This window comes from Vulpes vulpes, chromosome 2, assembly GCF_048418805.1.
Source record: "Vulpes vulpes isolate BD-2025 chromosome 2, VulVul3, whole genome shotgun sequence".
NCBI classification, from domain to species: domain Eukaryota; kingdom Metazoa; phylum Chordata; class Mammalia; order Carnivora; family Canidae; genus Vulpes; species Vulpes vulpes.
Window position 1 is genome coordinate 119,599,526 of NC_132781.1, and position 16,642 is coordinate 119,616,167.

A 16,642-nucleotide genomic window follows, 5' to 3' on the forward strand; every position below is an offset into this window, starting at 1 on the left:
CTCCCTCTGCCTGTGTCTCTGCCTCTGTGTGTGTGTGTGTGTGTGTCTATGAATAGATAAATAAAATCTTTTAAAAAAATGGACAAAGAGGGATGCCTGGCTGGCTCAGTGGTTGAGCATTTGCTTTCAGCTCAGCTCCTGCATGGAGCCTGCTTCTTCCTCTGCTTCTCTCTGTGTGTGTCTCTCATGAATAAATAAAATGTTAAAAATAATAAAATAAAATAATTTTTTTAAATGGAAAAGGATTTGAATAGACATTTCTCCAAGAAAGATAAATACATGGGAGGATCCTCAACATCACTAATCATTAGGGAAATGCAAATCAAAACAATGAGATACCACTTCACAACCATTAGGATGGCTATTAATAAAAACAAAAACAAAATATAAAATAACAAGTATTGACTAGATGTGGAGAAATCAGAACCCTGTGTTTTGCTGGTGGGAATGTAAATGGTGCAGCAGCTCTGAAAAACAGTATAGTGCTTCCTCAAAAAAGTAAAAAAAAGAATTACCATATGACCTAGCAATCCTACTTCTAGGTGCATCCCCAAAAGAATCCAAGTGAGTACTAAAGCAGATATGTGTACACTTATGTTCATAGCAGCAAACTCACAATACCCAAAATGTAGAAGCAATCCAAGTGTAATTTATCTGTTATAAATGAATAAACAGTATGTGGCATATATGTACAATGGAATAGTATTCAGCCTTTAAAAGAAATGAAATTCTAACACATGCTACAACATGGATGAATTTAGGGCATAATGCTAAGTGAAATAAGCCAGTCGCAAAAAGTAATGCTATATGATTTCACTTACATGAGGGACCTAGAGCAGTCAAAATCATAAAGACACAAAGTAAGATGGTGGTTGCCAGGAAGTGAGGAGAAGGGGAGGAGTGGAAAGTTATTGCTTAACAGGTACTATACAGATTTCAGTTTTACAAGATGAAAGGATTTCTGGAGATGGATGTTGGTGATGGTAGCAGAACATTATAAATTTATTTAATAACACTGAACATTATACTTGAAAATGGTTAAGATGGTGAATTTTATGCTATGTGTATTTGACCACATACAAAATGGAAAAAAATTTACTTGTTCCTTTTTCAAATCCACATGCTCTTTCTTTTTCATACTGGTGTGTAATGATATAGTCTTGTCTAATAGAACATAGTAAATATAATTATTTAAAAATTTCTTAACAATGTATTTTAATTTTTCGGCTTGTGAATTCTTTCACTAGGAGTATTGCTGACCTTTTTTTTTTTCATTTGCTGACCTCTTTTTTGACAGTTGATTTTCTCCTGTGATTCATGAGGTGTTTTTTTGTTTAAAGATATTATTTATTTCTTTTTCTTTTAATTTTTATTTATTTATGATAGTCACAGAGAGAGAGAGAAGCAGAGACATAGGCAGATGGAGAAGCAGGCTCCATGCACCGGGAACCCTACGTGGGATTCAATCCCAGGTCACCAGGATCGCGCCTGGGCCAAAGGCAGGCACTAAACCGCTGCACCACCCAGGGATCCCTAAGATTTTATTTATTCGGGACGCCTAGTTGGCTCAGCAGTTTGGTGCCTGCCCAGGGCATGATCCTGGAGACCCGGGATCGAGTCCCATGTTGGGCTCCCTACATGGAGCCTGCTTCTCTCTCTCTGCCTCTCTCTGCCTGTGTCTCTGCCCCTCTCTCTGTGTCTCTCATGAATAAATAAAAAAATTTAAAAATTTTTATTTATTCATGAGAAACAGAAAGAGAGGAAGAGATATAGGCAGAGGGAGAAGCAAGCTCCCCAGTAGGGGCCTGATCCAGAGTTGATCCCAGGCCCAGGATCACACCCTGAGCGAAGGCAGATGCTCAACTGCTGAGCCACCTGGCAGTTTTTGGCTAACAGTTTGTCTTCAGTGTCTAGCATGTCCTGAGCTGTAGAAATATCCCTAAGCATGGCCTCACATTCACTTCTATCAAAGCCCTATGAGATTCCAGACCAGTTTTTAATGTTAATTCTTTTTTTTTTTAATGTTAATTCTTGACATACACGAGCAAAGCAAATCTGGGGAAAAATAAAACTTTCCCTGGGCATAAAATTGGCAGAATGTGATATATATTTATAGACTGGAAGCCATTATATGTTTCTCCCTTTCATTTGGGTCTTCAAGATAAATTATTTCCTTTCTCTCTCTGTAACTTCTTCTTCTTCTTTATTAAATCTTATTTATTTATTTCAGAGAGAGAGAGCACAAGTGGGGGAAGGGACAGAGGGAAAGGAAGAAGCAGGCTCCCCGATGAGCAGGGAGCCTGACTCAGGGCTCGATCTCAGAACCTTAGGAGCTCATGACCTGAGCCGAAGGCAGAGGCTTACTGACTGAGCCACCCAGACACCCCTCTCTCTGGAACTTCTAAAATGTCAGGAAGACACTATGAAAATCCTGAAGGGTTTACAGTCCTTAGACACTTGCCACAGTGTCTAACCATGATGTGCTAGCTTCTACTGTTTTCACAGAACAAATAGACTTCACACTGAAGGCTTCACTAGTACAGAGATGTGCTCCTTCCAAGGTTGAATCAGTCCACAGTTGTGGAACTTAAAAAAGTGATCGATCATTCCTCCATTCCACCATTCCTATGGTGCATCTCTATTATGCACCATAGTCAATACACTTATTCATTCAACAAATATTTATTGAACATCTGTTAGACACTGATCTAGGCCTTTGGGATATAGCAAAAACAAGAGACAAATTCTCTAATCAGAAAGAAAGTTGGTGGCAAAGTGCAGGAGGAAGTTGAGCAGACCATGAAAGGTCTTTGCAAGCTACTGTCAGGTTAGAATATTATTCTGATGTGATTGGAAGACACTAAATGAATTCAAACAGGGTATTGATCTGATCTGAAGAGAGTGATACGATCCCATTTGAAAGAAATTATTGTAGGTGCTAGATGGAGAATGGATTGGAAGAAACAAGAGTGGAAACAAAGTGACCAATTAGGAGACAGTAAAAGTGGCACAAGAGAGATGGTAGTGGTGTGAGTGAGGGTGATAGCAACCTAAAGGTAGAAGTAGATGAACTCAGGTAGAGGTTACTGAACTTGGTGATGGAATGGATTAGGGTCAGGGGGGTGGCAGTGAAAGAAAAAGAAAAACCAAAGATTATATATATATGGCATCTTTCTTTTTTTAAGATTTTATTCATGAGAGAGACAGAGAGAGAGAGAGGCAGAGACACAGGCAGAGAGAGAGGCAGGCTCCCTGCAAGGAACCCAATGTGGGACTCGATTGGGGAACTCCGGGATCAGGACCTGAGCCAAAGGCTGACAGTCAACCACTGAGCTACCCAGGCATCCCCAAAGATCATTCCTAATCTCCAAATAAGTATGCTGAGTGGAAGAAGCCAGACAAAAGAAGAGAAACATACTATACAATTCCAAGTATATGGAATTCTAGAAAATGCAAATAAATCTGAAGTGGCAGAAAGAAGATCAGTAGTCAGAGAGAACTGGGAATGAGAGGACCTGGGGAGGAGATAGAAGAAAGGGATTACAAAAAGAAGGAGGAGGAGGAGGAGGAGGAAGAAGAAGAAGGGAAGAAGGAGAAGGAGAAGGGGAAGGAGAAGAAAGGGACTACAAAGGAGTATTAGGTAGCTTTTGTAATGATGGATATGTTTATTATCTTGATTGTGGGGAGTTTCCTGGCTAGAAACTTACCAAATTGCAAACTTTAACATATTCAGTATATTGCATGCCAGTCATACTTCAAGAATGCTAGTTGCGGAGCCCTATACCAGGCTTGATCTCATCACCCTGAGATCATGACCTGAGCTGAAATCAAGTCGGGTGCCTAACCAACTGAGCCACCTAGGCACCTAAGAAGGTTGTTTTAAAAGGAAAATACGGTGTTCTAGGTTTTTGACCTGAGCAACTACTTGAATGGTAATGTCTTTCACTGAGAAGAGAAGATTAATTTTTATGATACAGCCTGCATGCCATTTCAAAGCATCTGTATAGGAAAAATAATAATAATCCTCCCTCCTTGTAAAGAGACTATATTAGTTAGAGTATAGGTGTAAATGTTATAACAGAGATCCAAAATGGCTGAAACAGGATAGAAGCTTATTTCTCTCTGTCACAGTTATCCAGACAGATGCAGTGTAGGATAAATATGTGAATTCCACAAGGCCAGAGTTCTCAGGCTCCTTCTATCTTATCCATATGATCCAAGATTACTCATCACCACCATGTCCATGGCCTACCTAGAAGGAAGGGGAAAAGGAAGGAGGAGACTCATTCACTGTCTTTAAAAAAGCCAAGTCCTAGAAATGGTAGGTATGGTTCTGTTCATACCACATTGGCCCAAACAGAATCATATGGCCATTCCTGGCTTAGGAAAGCCTGGAAATGTAGCTAATTATTATGGGCAACTATGTGTCTAGTTAAGTTAAACACCAAATATCCTATTATTATGAAAGGAAAACAGAAGATGAATTTAGGGGGTGGAAATTAGCAGTTTCTGACAGAGTTTTTCAGCTTACAAAGCCATGTTCTATTCATCAGGTCGTTTGATCTTTGCAACTTTGTAAGATAGATAGAACTTCAAGGGTTCATTCAGTTTTAGAAGAACTTTAACAGTTTCAGAACATTTACTGGCTGTAAGATCTAAGGAAAATTGCTTAATTTCCCAGAACCTCCATCTCTTTAACTATAAAATGGAGGTAATAGCATTTATGAGTTATCATGTGAATTAAATGAGATAATGCATGTAAAATTTCTGGTGTATAGTTGCACCTAATTAACAGTTGCTATTATTATGTGTCAAGTATTGCAAGAAGACAAATAAAGGGCAGTTCATAGTACAGCAAGGTTCACAGATAAACAGAAAGTTATAAAAGAATATGAAAATTCTGCGATAGAGAGAGTAACTCCAAGAGCTGGAAAACACATAGGAAAGTCTCCTAACCCAGGAGTCTTATAGGTTGGAGCCTTGTTTGGTTGCCAAGTAGGGGAGGAGGAGGGGGATGAGTCAACTAGGTGAAGGGGATTAAGAGGTATAGACTTCCAGTTATAAATAATTCACAGAGTTAAAAAGTTTAATATTGAATATAGATATAGACAAACATTTATATAAAAAGAAGTTCTTGGCAAAGAAGGGAGAAAGGGATAGTGCTAATATTTCTAGAAGAGAAAAGCACCAAGGTGAGAAGCTGGTGTCTTCAGGGAAATATTAGTCGTTTGGTGTGGCTGGACTACAGTAGCTTATTAACTATGAAGTGAAGGCCAGAGAGATGGATGAGGGCCAATGGCAGAGGGCCTTCCAAGTCAAGCTCAAAACGTTGGGATCTCTCCTCATCCAGTCACTGAGTTCAATGGAATGTTACATGCAAAGGAGTGACTGGTCGCATTTATGCTCCCGAAGATTGCCATGATTACTTCATGTGGAGTGATTCTCAGCAAGCAGAAGATGAGAAACTAGGTCAGAACTGAAGCAGCCATCCACATCAGGCAAAGGGCACACAATTAAGGCAGTGGAAAAAGAGGAAAGTCCCAGAGTTCATCTGCTCTTCAAAATTTCTGTCCTGTCTTGAGCAAGTTCTCTCTTAACTCCACTGTTTTTGTATCAGCTTCCTAGATAAACATCTTCTTTGATAACATTTCTGTATAAGGGTGACCAACCATCATGTTTTGCTCGAGACTGTACCAGTTTTTGCACTAAAAGTCCTGTTTTCTGGGAAACCCTTCGATCCTGGGCAGGCCAGGATAGTTGGTAGCCCAAGCTTTAGAGGTTTATGGAGAGGCAGTGTGGTTTAATGGTTAATAACAAATTCTGGAAGAAAATTGTCTGGATTCAATTCCTAAGCCCTCTCCTGTATTAAGTACAGGACCTTGAGCAAGTTAATTCACTTCTCTGGAGCGCAGTTTCCCCACATGAAAAATGGGAGCATGCATGGTAGTGACCATATTATAGGATCATTGTGAAGACTACATAAGTTAATATACGAATATTTAAAATGGTGGCTGGAGCATTCTATTTGTTATGAGCATTTTGAAATTACAGCTGTTATAAATCTACCACCTTCTGGTTTATTTCAATTCTGTCCCACATATCCCCTTGCTCTGTCCTTTCTTGGATGCTTCCAGACCTTTCCATTCAGCCTCTCAGTCATCCAAACTGAGGGTAGTTAGAAAAGGTAATTCTGTGACCCTGGAGACTCTCTGGCCTGTGGATAACCTCTGAGAAGATTAAATTGAATTAAAAAGAATTAAAGGTTTTTAAGACTCTCTCACAAGTGGGCTACTTCCTGATACCAAGAATGGGTAAGTCTCGCCTGTTACCTTTGAAAATGAATTCTGCACAGTGGCCTGCCTAGGAGTAGGATGGGATTGGGCGGGGCATTTGTAAAGCTTGTATGGTAGTTCTGGGCCTGAGTGATCCTTTCCAAGTGACACATTTGCCAAGAAACTCTGAGATAGCTCTTCTAGTTAACAAAGTTAGGTTTGGAGCAGGGACCTTTCTAGGAGAGAAAGGGGAACCTTAGCTGTGCCTACCAAATGAAACAGTCATTGGAAACTACAAGGAGAGGAAGTGACTCTTCGTAAGCAGGAACTGGTGGTGGCTTTTCCCAGGCACCTTGCCACATCTGATTCAATCTGTTTATGAAAAGTCCAAAGAAAGTGAATGTTTTCAATCAGTCTGGTGATTTAAACCTGTGTAAGAGATGAGGCTGGGTAGCAGAGCATAACAAAATCTGGATGTCAAAAAAAAAATCTGGATGTCTATCCCACAGCTCACCAGAGAAAGTGAGAGTGTGGAGCTGGCCAGAGGTGAAAGCCAAGAACAGGAGATGTGCCCAAGAATAGAAAAAGAATAAAATCAGGGAAATCAAATCTAATGGAGGATCCATGCCTCCATCACCTGCTCACCCCAAGCAGAAAAAGTTCACAGTCCTTTAGAAGAGGAAGAGGAATACAATGGGGTTGAGTAGAAATCTAGACAAAACCCTGTATGCATTTTATAAATAGATACCAAAAAGTACCAGTACAGAGAAATAAATGTTTTTCCAACCTCAGAGCTGTACCTAAGATAAGGTGACTAACATTTTTCCCCAGAGCACATACACTTAGAAGCTCCAAACATTTTTATTTTAAGTAAGTTCCATGCCCAGCATTGAGCCCAATGCAGGGCTTGAACTCACAACCCCGAGATCAAGGCCTGAGCTAAGATCACGGGTCACATGCTTAACTGACTGAGCCACCCAAGTGCCTCTCCAAAAGCTTTTCTTTTTTTAAAAGATGTATTAATTTATATTAGAGAGAGAACATGCCTGTGAGTCATGGGGGGGGCAGAAGGAGAGGGGGAGAATCTCAAGCAGACTCCTTGCTGAGCATGGAGCCCAATTAGGGGGGCTCAGTCTCATGACCCTGAGGCCACAACCTGAGCCTAAATCAAGAGTTGTACACTCAATCAACTGAGCCACCCAGGCACCCCTCCTCCAAGTTTTTAAACAAAAATTTATTTTCATTGTAAGAAGCTAAAATTTTTAATATTTTTCTTTTATAAATCAGACATAAATGAGTGTAGCACACAGTAAGCAAGAAACTCAGTTGAAATAGGAAGCTCCACATCTTCCACCTTGTTGCTAATACTCATAAATATCCACAAGCAATTCCAGACTTACATTTAGGTTAGCTTCCACAGTGGAAAGAGTCAATGCCTTTTTCCTTCAGTCTTTAGCTTTTCCTTTTGCCTTTTCCTTTTGCCTTTAGCTCCAGAAAGAGCCTCAGGATTGAATTTCCCTGACCCACTTGGGTAATTGCCCATTTTTCTAACAATCACAATAGCCTGAAATATAGAATGCTCTGATTGATTAGGTGCATTCCTGGAAGGTGAGGGGTATCTTCTCATCCAAAAAGCACATGGACTGAAGGTGAGTAGAAAATGTCTTCTTTACAAAAGAATAAAGTATAATTATCAAAGGAAAAAGCAATTGCTGTCACAAAGAGAAAAAAAAAAAAAACAGATGTCCAGTATTTCAATCCTCTCTCCAAACGAATAGGTCAATTCCATTTCAATGGGCACATAAGCTTCATGATTGTGAACCCATATTCTTCTCCAGATGGTGATGGTCAGGACCTCAAAGAAACAGGCCCGCATTGCACTGGAGTCCTTGGATCCAATGGACACTGAAGAATACCATCCTAAGGGACTGAATCTAAGATTTAATGTTGCTCAGAGACAATAAGACTGTCTCTCAGTTTCATTAAAGACAAATTATAACTGTGGATAAGGATGTGGAAGTTACCACTTCCTTTTGTCCCCTCAGCTAAGGTCAAATGCCTCAGCCTGGGTTTGGGAAGATGGCAAAGTGTGGTTGGCTATGGGAGAGTAGCCTCTGTGACCTCACAGGGCTTTGCCTTTCTAACCACAGTGATTAGTAGAATACCTAAGAGGTCACAAGCTGGAGTACTTCCCTCTGGAATACCAGAATCTGGAGGCAGAAGGCCATATAGAATTGTGAAACAAACTCTCCAAGAGACCCTATTAATCCATCCATTTGTGCTCTGCCATCTAAAGTGGATCCTGTATAAAATTTCCTGAAAAAATCTTAGGCTAAAAGAGCTGGAAGGGATCTTTGAAGTCCTCTAGTCTACCACCTCCATATACAGTTGAGGAAAATGAGTCTCATAAAAAATTGACTTAGCAGGGATGTAGCAAATTGCTTTCCAAGCTCAGAGTCTTGGAGTCCCTTCCAGAGTTCCTTCTACTCTATGTTGTGGCCTTTCTTGGATGGATTCCAGCAGTACTGTTGAGTTTCAAATAGAAGGCTCCATTTGTCTTGGGAATGGAACTCCTCTTTGTAGCCACTTACCCTCAATTGTGCTTAAACATCCAGATCTTGAAAAGGGCCCCAATCCCAGAGCACCAAGAGATGAGACAGAAAAAGCCCTGGGGCTCTTCTCCCTAGAAGCAAGAAGAACCTGGTCTTCTTTTAGACATGGACTATGAACTGGGAATTTTGGGTACTCCATAAATACACTAAGCTGTCTGGAATATCCTTGACAGTGTATACTAATTATTGTACCTATGAGGTGTTTTATTCTGGATCAGGATGAACACAATCACCTCAGCATCTTAACGGGGTTAATCACCCTCAAAAGTTTAAGAACCACCACACTAAAGTGATCTTCCAAATGTGGTTTGACATCAGAATTTCCAAGGAAGCTTTAAAAGCACTGTTACCTGGGCCTGGAGGTAAGGTAGTGGTGGACTGGAGTGGTGGACTCAGTGGATCTGGGCTGGAGCCCAAAGAATCTGCATCTTTTAGAAGCTCACAGGCTTAGCAGCTGTAGCTCTAGAAGAAAATATTAATGGAAACACTTTCTTGGAATTAAAAAAGAAAAATTACCTTAGGACTTATCACTTTGATACCATTTTGATGTAAATGCCTCGGATGTTTATGACAGAGAAATATTAGAATTCCTGGAAAGAAGGGAGAATTGGAACTCAAGAAGCCATAGAGAAAACGGGATTCAGAAAAAGGCTGAGGTTCTGTGATAGTGCAGGGTGACCACAGCATACACCCAGGGAAATCAGCTCTTAGCCCATACTTTGTCTCCCTGACTCTACCCTCCTGGGATTGTCAGATTCTGTAAATCCCCAGTGCCCAGGGCAGAGGAGCATCAGTGCCAATCCACCATTTCTTTTTTATAGGTGTTTTTATAGTTACAGAACAAAAAACTTTGCATATTTTGTTCATGTATGCAGGAAACAAATATTTAAATGCCTATAGGATGATGGGTTCTATTCTAACAGTGAATGAACAGGGCACTCTCCCAGGCCTCAGGATTTTAGCAGCTCCATCACACTAGTTTCTCTTCTATTTCTAGAACACAACATACATGTTCTTCCCTCCAGGCCTTCTATGTGCCTGTTCTCCAGAGCATTCTTACTTGCGCTCAGCCTGGCCCCTGCCTTGAAGTCTGTGGGTGGAGGAGGGCTGCTTGGGGGAGTCAGCAGTTGACCATCTGCCTTCTGCTAGGGGCTTGATCCTAGGGTTCGGTATGGAGTTCCGCATGGGACTCTGTCTGTGTCTCTGCCTCTCTCTGTGTGTCTCTCATCATTCATTCATTCATTCATTCATTCATTCATTCATTCTGGGCACCTGTGTGGTACAGTCGGTTAAGAGTGGACTCTTGGTTTCAGCTCAGGTCATGGTATCAGGGTAATGAAATTGAGCCCTGTGTCAGCTCCATGCTCTATAAGGAGTCTCCTCCCTCCCTCTCCCTCTGCCCCTCCCACTCATGCTCTTGGTTGCTCCCTTTCTTTCACTCTAAAATAAGTAAATCTTTTTTGAAAAATTAACTCATACAATAACTATTTATTAAATGAAAACAGGGACGCCTGGGTGGCTCAGCAGGTTGGGCATTTGCCTTTAGCTCAGGTCCTGACCCTAAAATCATGATCCTAAAATCAGCCCCACATTGAGGTCCCTGCTCAGCAGGAGACTGCTTCTCCCTCCCCTTCTGCCCCTACCCCCTACCACCACCACTTGTGTTCTCACTCACTCTGCTTGCTCGCTCTCTCTCTCAAGTAAATAAACCTTTTTGGAGGTGCCTGGGTGGCTCAGTGGTTTAGCGCCTGCCTTCAGCTCAGGGTGTGATCCTGGGGATCCAGGATCAAGTCCCACATCGGGCTCCCTGCATGGAGCCTGCTTCTCCCGCTGCCTGTGTCTCTGCCTCTCTCTCCTTGTCTCTCATGAATAAATAAATAAAATATTTTTTAAATAAATAAATAAACTTTAAAAAAATAAATGAAAACATAAATCCTATAAGAGGGAAAGAAATTTAGCTTCCTGCTCTTGACCCCCTGATTCTCGAGGTAAATACTCTTAGCCCTTACATTCTCTAGATATTCTCTGCTGTCTTGTGGTTCCATGTAATTATTTATTAACTGGCTATCTCCTGTACCAGGCTGTGAGTGGTACTGTGTCTATTTGTTCGTTGCCTTTTCCCTGGTACTTGGCGCATGATCAGCACCTTAGATACTGGTGGAATGAATGTAAGGATGTTAAAAGAACAGAAAGACGAGTCAGTATCTAAACTGCCAGCTCTTGTATATTTCTGTGCCTCTGCTCAGCACGGAGCAACACAGTGAACTCTATTGACACTCCTGTGCTCCCCTAACTTTTGGTGTATACCTCTGCAAGGGCAACCTCTCTCGTGGTACTGAAATTATAGTTCTCGTCTGCCCATCTCTCCCCAGAGGCTGTGCACCGCTAGAGGCCAAGTCCTTCAATCTGTGCTAAACTTTCGGACTGGTTGCTTATCTAACCTGACTCACTGGACTGCTGGCTTCTTTGCAATTCTGTTCTCAAACTTCACTTTGCAGCTTGTCAGAGCAGTTAGGAGTTGTTATTTTTCCAATGAAGACTAGTTAGTGTCTTCTTCAGAATCTCTAGAAAGATGCACTTCCCTTGGTCTTTACTGCAGATTCTCATTTCTTTAAGGACTCAGTTTCCTCATCTATAAAATGGGGATAAGCATGCCAGCCTTCCAGAATTGTTGTGAAAATTAAATGAGGTCTTGTGTGAAAACACCAAGCGCATCAAGGCAGCTGTTCATTTCCCCACTCACTTTCAGCAAGAGTCTCTGTGCCTGGTTTTTTTAAAAGAATTTTTAAAATTGTATTTTATTTATTTGAGAGAGAGAGAGAGCACAACCAAGGAGACAGAGGGAGAAGTAGTCTGCCCACTGAGCAGGGAGCTCGATGCAGGGCTCAATCCCAGGACCCTGGGATCATAATGTGAGCCGAAGGCAGACACTTGACAGACTGAGCTCCCCAGGGCTGTTTTCCTGTGCCTATTTTCCTGAAAAGGAGAAGTCTCTGCAGGGGAAGTAGTGTCTTGCAGACAGGAATTTTAATTCCAACCCAAGTTCAAATATTTTTGAGACAATGAGATGAGAATCATTAATAAAGTAAAACAAAAACAAAAACAAAAACCCACCAAAACCACCTTCTTTGAACAATGACTTGAAATATAATGATGGCAGGTCAAAGAAGCTGCTGAGTGATCATCCTCAGGGAATACAAGGACTCGGGAGGTCCCTCAAGACCATGTGCATTCTGGTTCCTGTCCACCCCCCATCTCATCTTGCAGGTGAGACTGCCTTCCTCCCCTCCAGGCTTTAGCCACATTGAGCCTCCTTTGTTCCTCCGGCTCACACTGTTAATGCCAGGCCTTTGCATATGGTCTTCCATCTGCCCGTCACTCGCTTATCCAATACTCCAAGCTTTAAACATTTCTTCCCTGGGAAGTCTTCTCTTTACCTCCTGAGCCTGATGAGGTCACTGTGCCATAGGCTGCCCTATAGAACCCTGTTTTTCCCCTTTCGTAGCAATCATTATAGATATGAATTTCCAGAAGGCCTTCATCCAAGCATGTATTTATGCAACAATTATTTCCAGACTTCCTGCAATGTGCTGGGCATTATTCCGGCAGCTTGGGGAGGTAGTAATAGGCAAGATAAGCAAGATAAGCATGTTCATGATGCTTTCTAGCCAGAGAGACAGATAATAAACTGACAAATTAATATAGGGATTTCTGCCTTACTTGTTGCTGCATTTCCAGAATTGGACATTGTACCCAACACATAGTAGATCCTCCATGAATATTTGTTGAGGTGAAGGAAAAGAGGTGAGGGAGAATGGCAGCTAGCCTCAGGGAAGAGGCAGGAGTGACCAGTGTCAGAGCCAACACCACTAACCACCACAGGATCATTTCACCCCGAAGATCTGCTCAATTTAGGGCAGGTCCCTGAGGAGGGACCAAAATCGGTGGAAGCCTACCTTCCCCTATTGGTCTACAAGAACATGAGCCTAGGGAGCGGAAGCAGTGGCTTTGCTCTATTTCTGTCCGCCTGTTCCTGTGTAGGCATGTACAAATGGGAACAAATGAATGGGGAAAAGCCTCAGATTTGCCAAGCGATCTTATCCACTCCCGTGCATTCTTGTGCCAGAGACTGGCTAGCTGGTTGCCAAATTTACTTCCTCTTTCTCATGGACACCTACCTAAATAACATCTTCCTACACTTCTTATAGTTAGGTATGACCTAAGTGATAGAATCTTCCATGCACCATCCTTCATGCTCTTTTCACCATCACAGCAACCTTGAAAGCTTGTGTATTAAAGAAGGCAGAGATACAAGATGGAAGGACGTGGGTCCCTGAACTGCTACTTGGAAAGGTGTCTCCCATTTATTAGGGCTTCCCATTTTGGACTTAGCCTGAGTGAGAAATAAGCTATTGTGATAGGCCCCAAAGGATAGGAGTTTGCCTGTTAGAATAGCTAGTGCTGGGGCAGCCTGGGTGGCTCAGCGGTTTAGCGTCACCTTCAGTCTGGGGTGTGGTCTCAGAGACCCGGGATCGAGTCCCACGTCAGGCTCCCTGCGTGGAGCCTGCTTCTCCCTCTGCCTCTCTCTCTCTCTCTCTCCCTCTGTGTCTCTATAAATAAAAATTTAAAATATTAAAAAAAAAAAAGAAAAGCTGGCGCTGTCATAACTCTGTAATTCCTCCCTCTCTCTAAGCCAATGACACCTCTCCAGCCCAGATCCCATCCCTAGGCTCAAGACTTGGCTCTATATCTATGCACTGAGCATCTCTTCTGACAAGGTGGTCACTACTTTATTTTTTTAAAACTTTATTTATTTAGTTGGGAGAGAGTGAGAGAGAGCACAAACAGGCGGAGGGGCAGAGGGGCAGGCAGAGGGAGAAACAGGCTCCCCACTAAGCAGGGAGCCCCATGGTGGGCCCAATCCCAGGAATCCCAGATCACAACCTGAGCAAAGGCAGATCCCCAACCGACTGAGCCACCCAGGTGCCCCAGTGGTTACTACTTCAGACTTAATACAACCCAAACTAAGCTTGCTATCTTCACTTCCAACCAGCATCTCCTCCAGAATGGCCAATCTCAGTGGATGGCACCACTTTCTACCAAGGTGTACAAACCTAAATCTCAGTCATCCTTAACTCCCTTTCCTTTTCTCTCATCCTCTACGTAGATAGCTCTTGAATTCACATACTTCTCTTCTTATCCGCTGCTATAACCATCAGACCTGGATACTGTCTCAGCCACCAACCAATCAGTCTCCCTATGCAACTGTAGCTACCTTTCTGGCCCATTTTCTACACTACAGCCCGAGTCATCTACCCAAAAGTAGATCTGATCATGCCACCTCCTATCTACACTCATGTGAAAACCCTGCACTGGCTCTCCATCACACTGAGAAACCAATCCAAAATCCCTGGCACAGTTTTGAAGGTGCCTGTATAATCTGGCCTGGTCTCTCTCTGTAGCCTCTTCATCGCTTCTACTAACTTCAACCCAGCTGTCTACACTCCTGTCACACCAAACTCACTTAAGTTCCTCATTCACATCATCCTCTCTCTCTCTGTTCTGTTATCTCCTCTTACTCTTAATAACCTCCCCTCTTCCTTTGGACCATAGCTGCTCATCCTGCCTTACGTTGAATTTTACTTCCTCAAGGAAGTGGCCCCCTTAACCCCTGGAACAGTCTCATTCACCTGGAACCTCCTACCGCCCATCATAACTGTCTTGACTCAACTATTGTGATTTGTTTAATTGTCTCGCTTCCCTGTTAGAGTGCAAGCTCCTAGGGGGTAGGGCCTGGGTCCTGTTCACTCTTGTGTGTTTAGCTTCCAGAACAAAGTAGGAATCACTGTATGTCTGTAAATAAGTGCACATGAGAGCAGTGAACAAGTTCAATCATTGCGAACTTAAACTCACAATATAGACCCCTTGGACAGCTTCTTAGGAATATCAGGGTTCTTTTATGATAGCAAAGAGTTAATTCTCAGTTTCTCTGCAGTCTGAGTCAGAGTGATTAGCCTGGCTTATTAATGAGGAAATGGAACCCCAGGGGAGCAGGTGCTCTGCCCCAGGGAGGCAGCAAGGTGAGGTAGTCACAGGGCTCCAGCTCTGACCACACTACTTCTACCTCCCCCTCCTACTTTTCTTGTTTCTGAGCAATAGGCAGAAACGTAATGTCATGACACATTGGGGATTTCTTTCTTCCATTGCATTTTTTTTATGTGACTCCAGCCTGGGGGTTGGGGGAGCACAGGCCAAGGAGAAGGGAGGCGGGTGGTGGGGAGGTTACTGCCACATTCCTCAGCGGCCTCCGGCCTCCGTTTGCATAGCTCTGAGAAAGAAGAAGGAAGTTAGCAAGCTTTGGCAGGAACACTGGGCATTCAGCTCCCATTCTGGCAGCTGCAGAGGCTGAGCCTGAACACACGCTCTGCCAAGGCCAAGGAGGCAGGCTCTCTCTCTCCTGGCTCAAGCTGCCAAGACGAGGTGGAGAAGGTCAAGGCCTTGGCCTAACATGGGGGATCACAGAAAGAGTCCCCTTCTTTCTGCCCAGCCTAGGAGCCAGTTGGCCATGAGCCGTTAAGTGTATGCATATAGGGTGGGGGTGGGAATTAGTGTCAGGGCCTCAGTGCAAAAATCTTTCCAGGTTGGAGAGTAGCTTTGGGCATTAGATAGCCCAAGGGCTATCTCAGCCCCTCACTCACCCCACACATATTGGAGGGGCAGTCCCTGAGCAGATGTCCCCTCCCAGCCGTTGGGACCACTGCCATCACATTCCAGAGAAGGTCAAGCACCCCAGAGCGTGGCTTGAGAAAGAGCGTGAGGCCCCACTCACCATGGAAACTAGGCTTCCTAGGAAAAGGTCACATATTTGATGTGGCTGTCATCCAGGCACCTTAAATGCAGCACTGTTCCTGTTTTCCTGAGGACACCCGCCAGCAAAGAAGCCCTGAGACAATGGGGGTGGCAGCTGACCTGTTTGCCACTTTAGGCATGTCCGTGTCACAGTTACCCCTTCTCAGCAGAGCCCAGGGCTGTAACCACTTACCCAGCCTGACTCCAACCTGCACCCACTGGGACAACCCAGCAGGCTGAGCCATGAGTCTGGCAAGGACACGGCTGGGCCAAGAATCTGGAGAAGGATGTGCCCACAAAAGCCACGAGTATTAAAAGTAGCAGAGAGCTAGAAGTCAGAGCTTCTTAATAGCTATCGTGGACTGGCTACTTACTGTACACCAGGCACTGTGATAAATGTTTTATGTGCATTATAATACTCACAAGAACCCTAAGAAAACTGAAACTTTGAAACTTTGAAAGGTTAAATACTTTGTTCAAGATTATTATACAACCAGAAAAATGGCATGGTTAGGCTCTGAGCTAAGCTTTGTCTGATCAAGAGTCTAAGCTCTTTTAAAATTTTTTTTAAATTTAAATTCAGTTAATTAGCATATAGTGTATTATTAATTTCAGAGGTAGAGTTCAGTGATTCATCAGTCCTCTATAACACTCAGTGCTCATCACATCACGTGCCCTCCTGAATGCCTGTCACCCAGTTATCCTGTCCCCCCACGCTGCTCTCTTCCAGCAACCTTTAGTTTGTTTCCTATGATTAAGAATCTCTTATGGTTTGTCTCCACAGAGTCTCAACTCTTAACCTCTACTCTACCTTCACTCTTTCATTTATTCATGCATTCATTCATTTATTTCATTGTCCATTCACTCATGCATGCATCAGACATTTAGTGAGAGCCTCTGATATGCTAG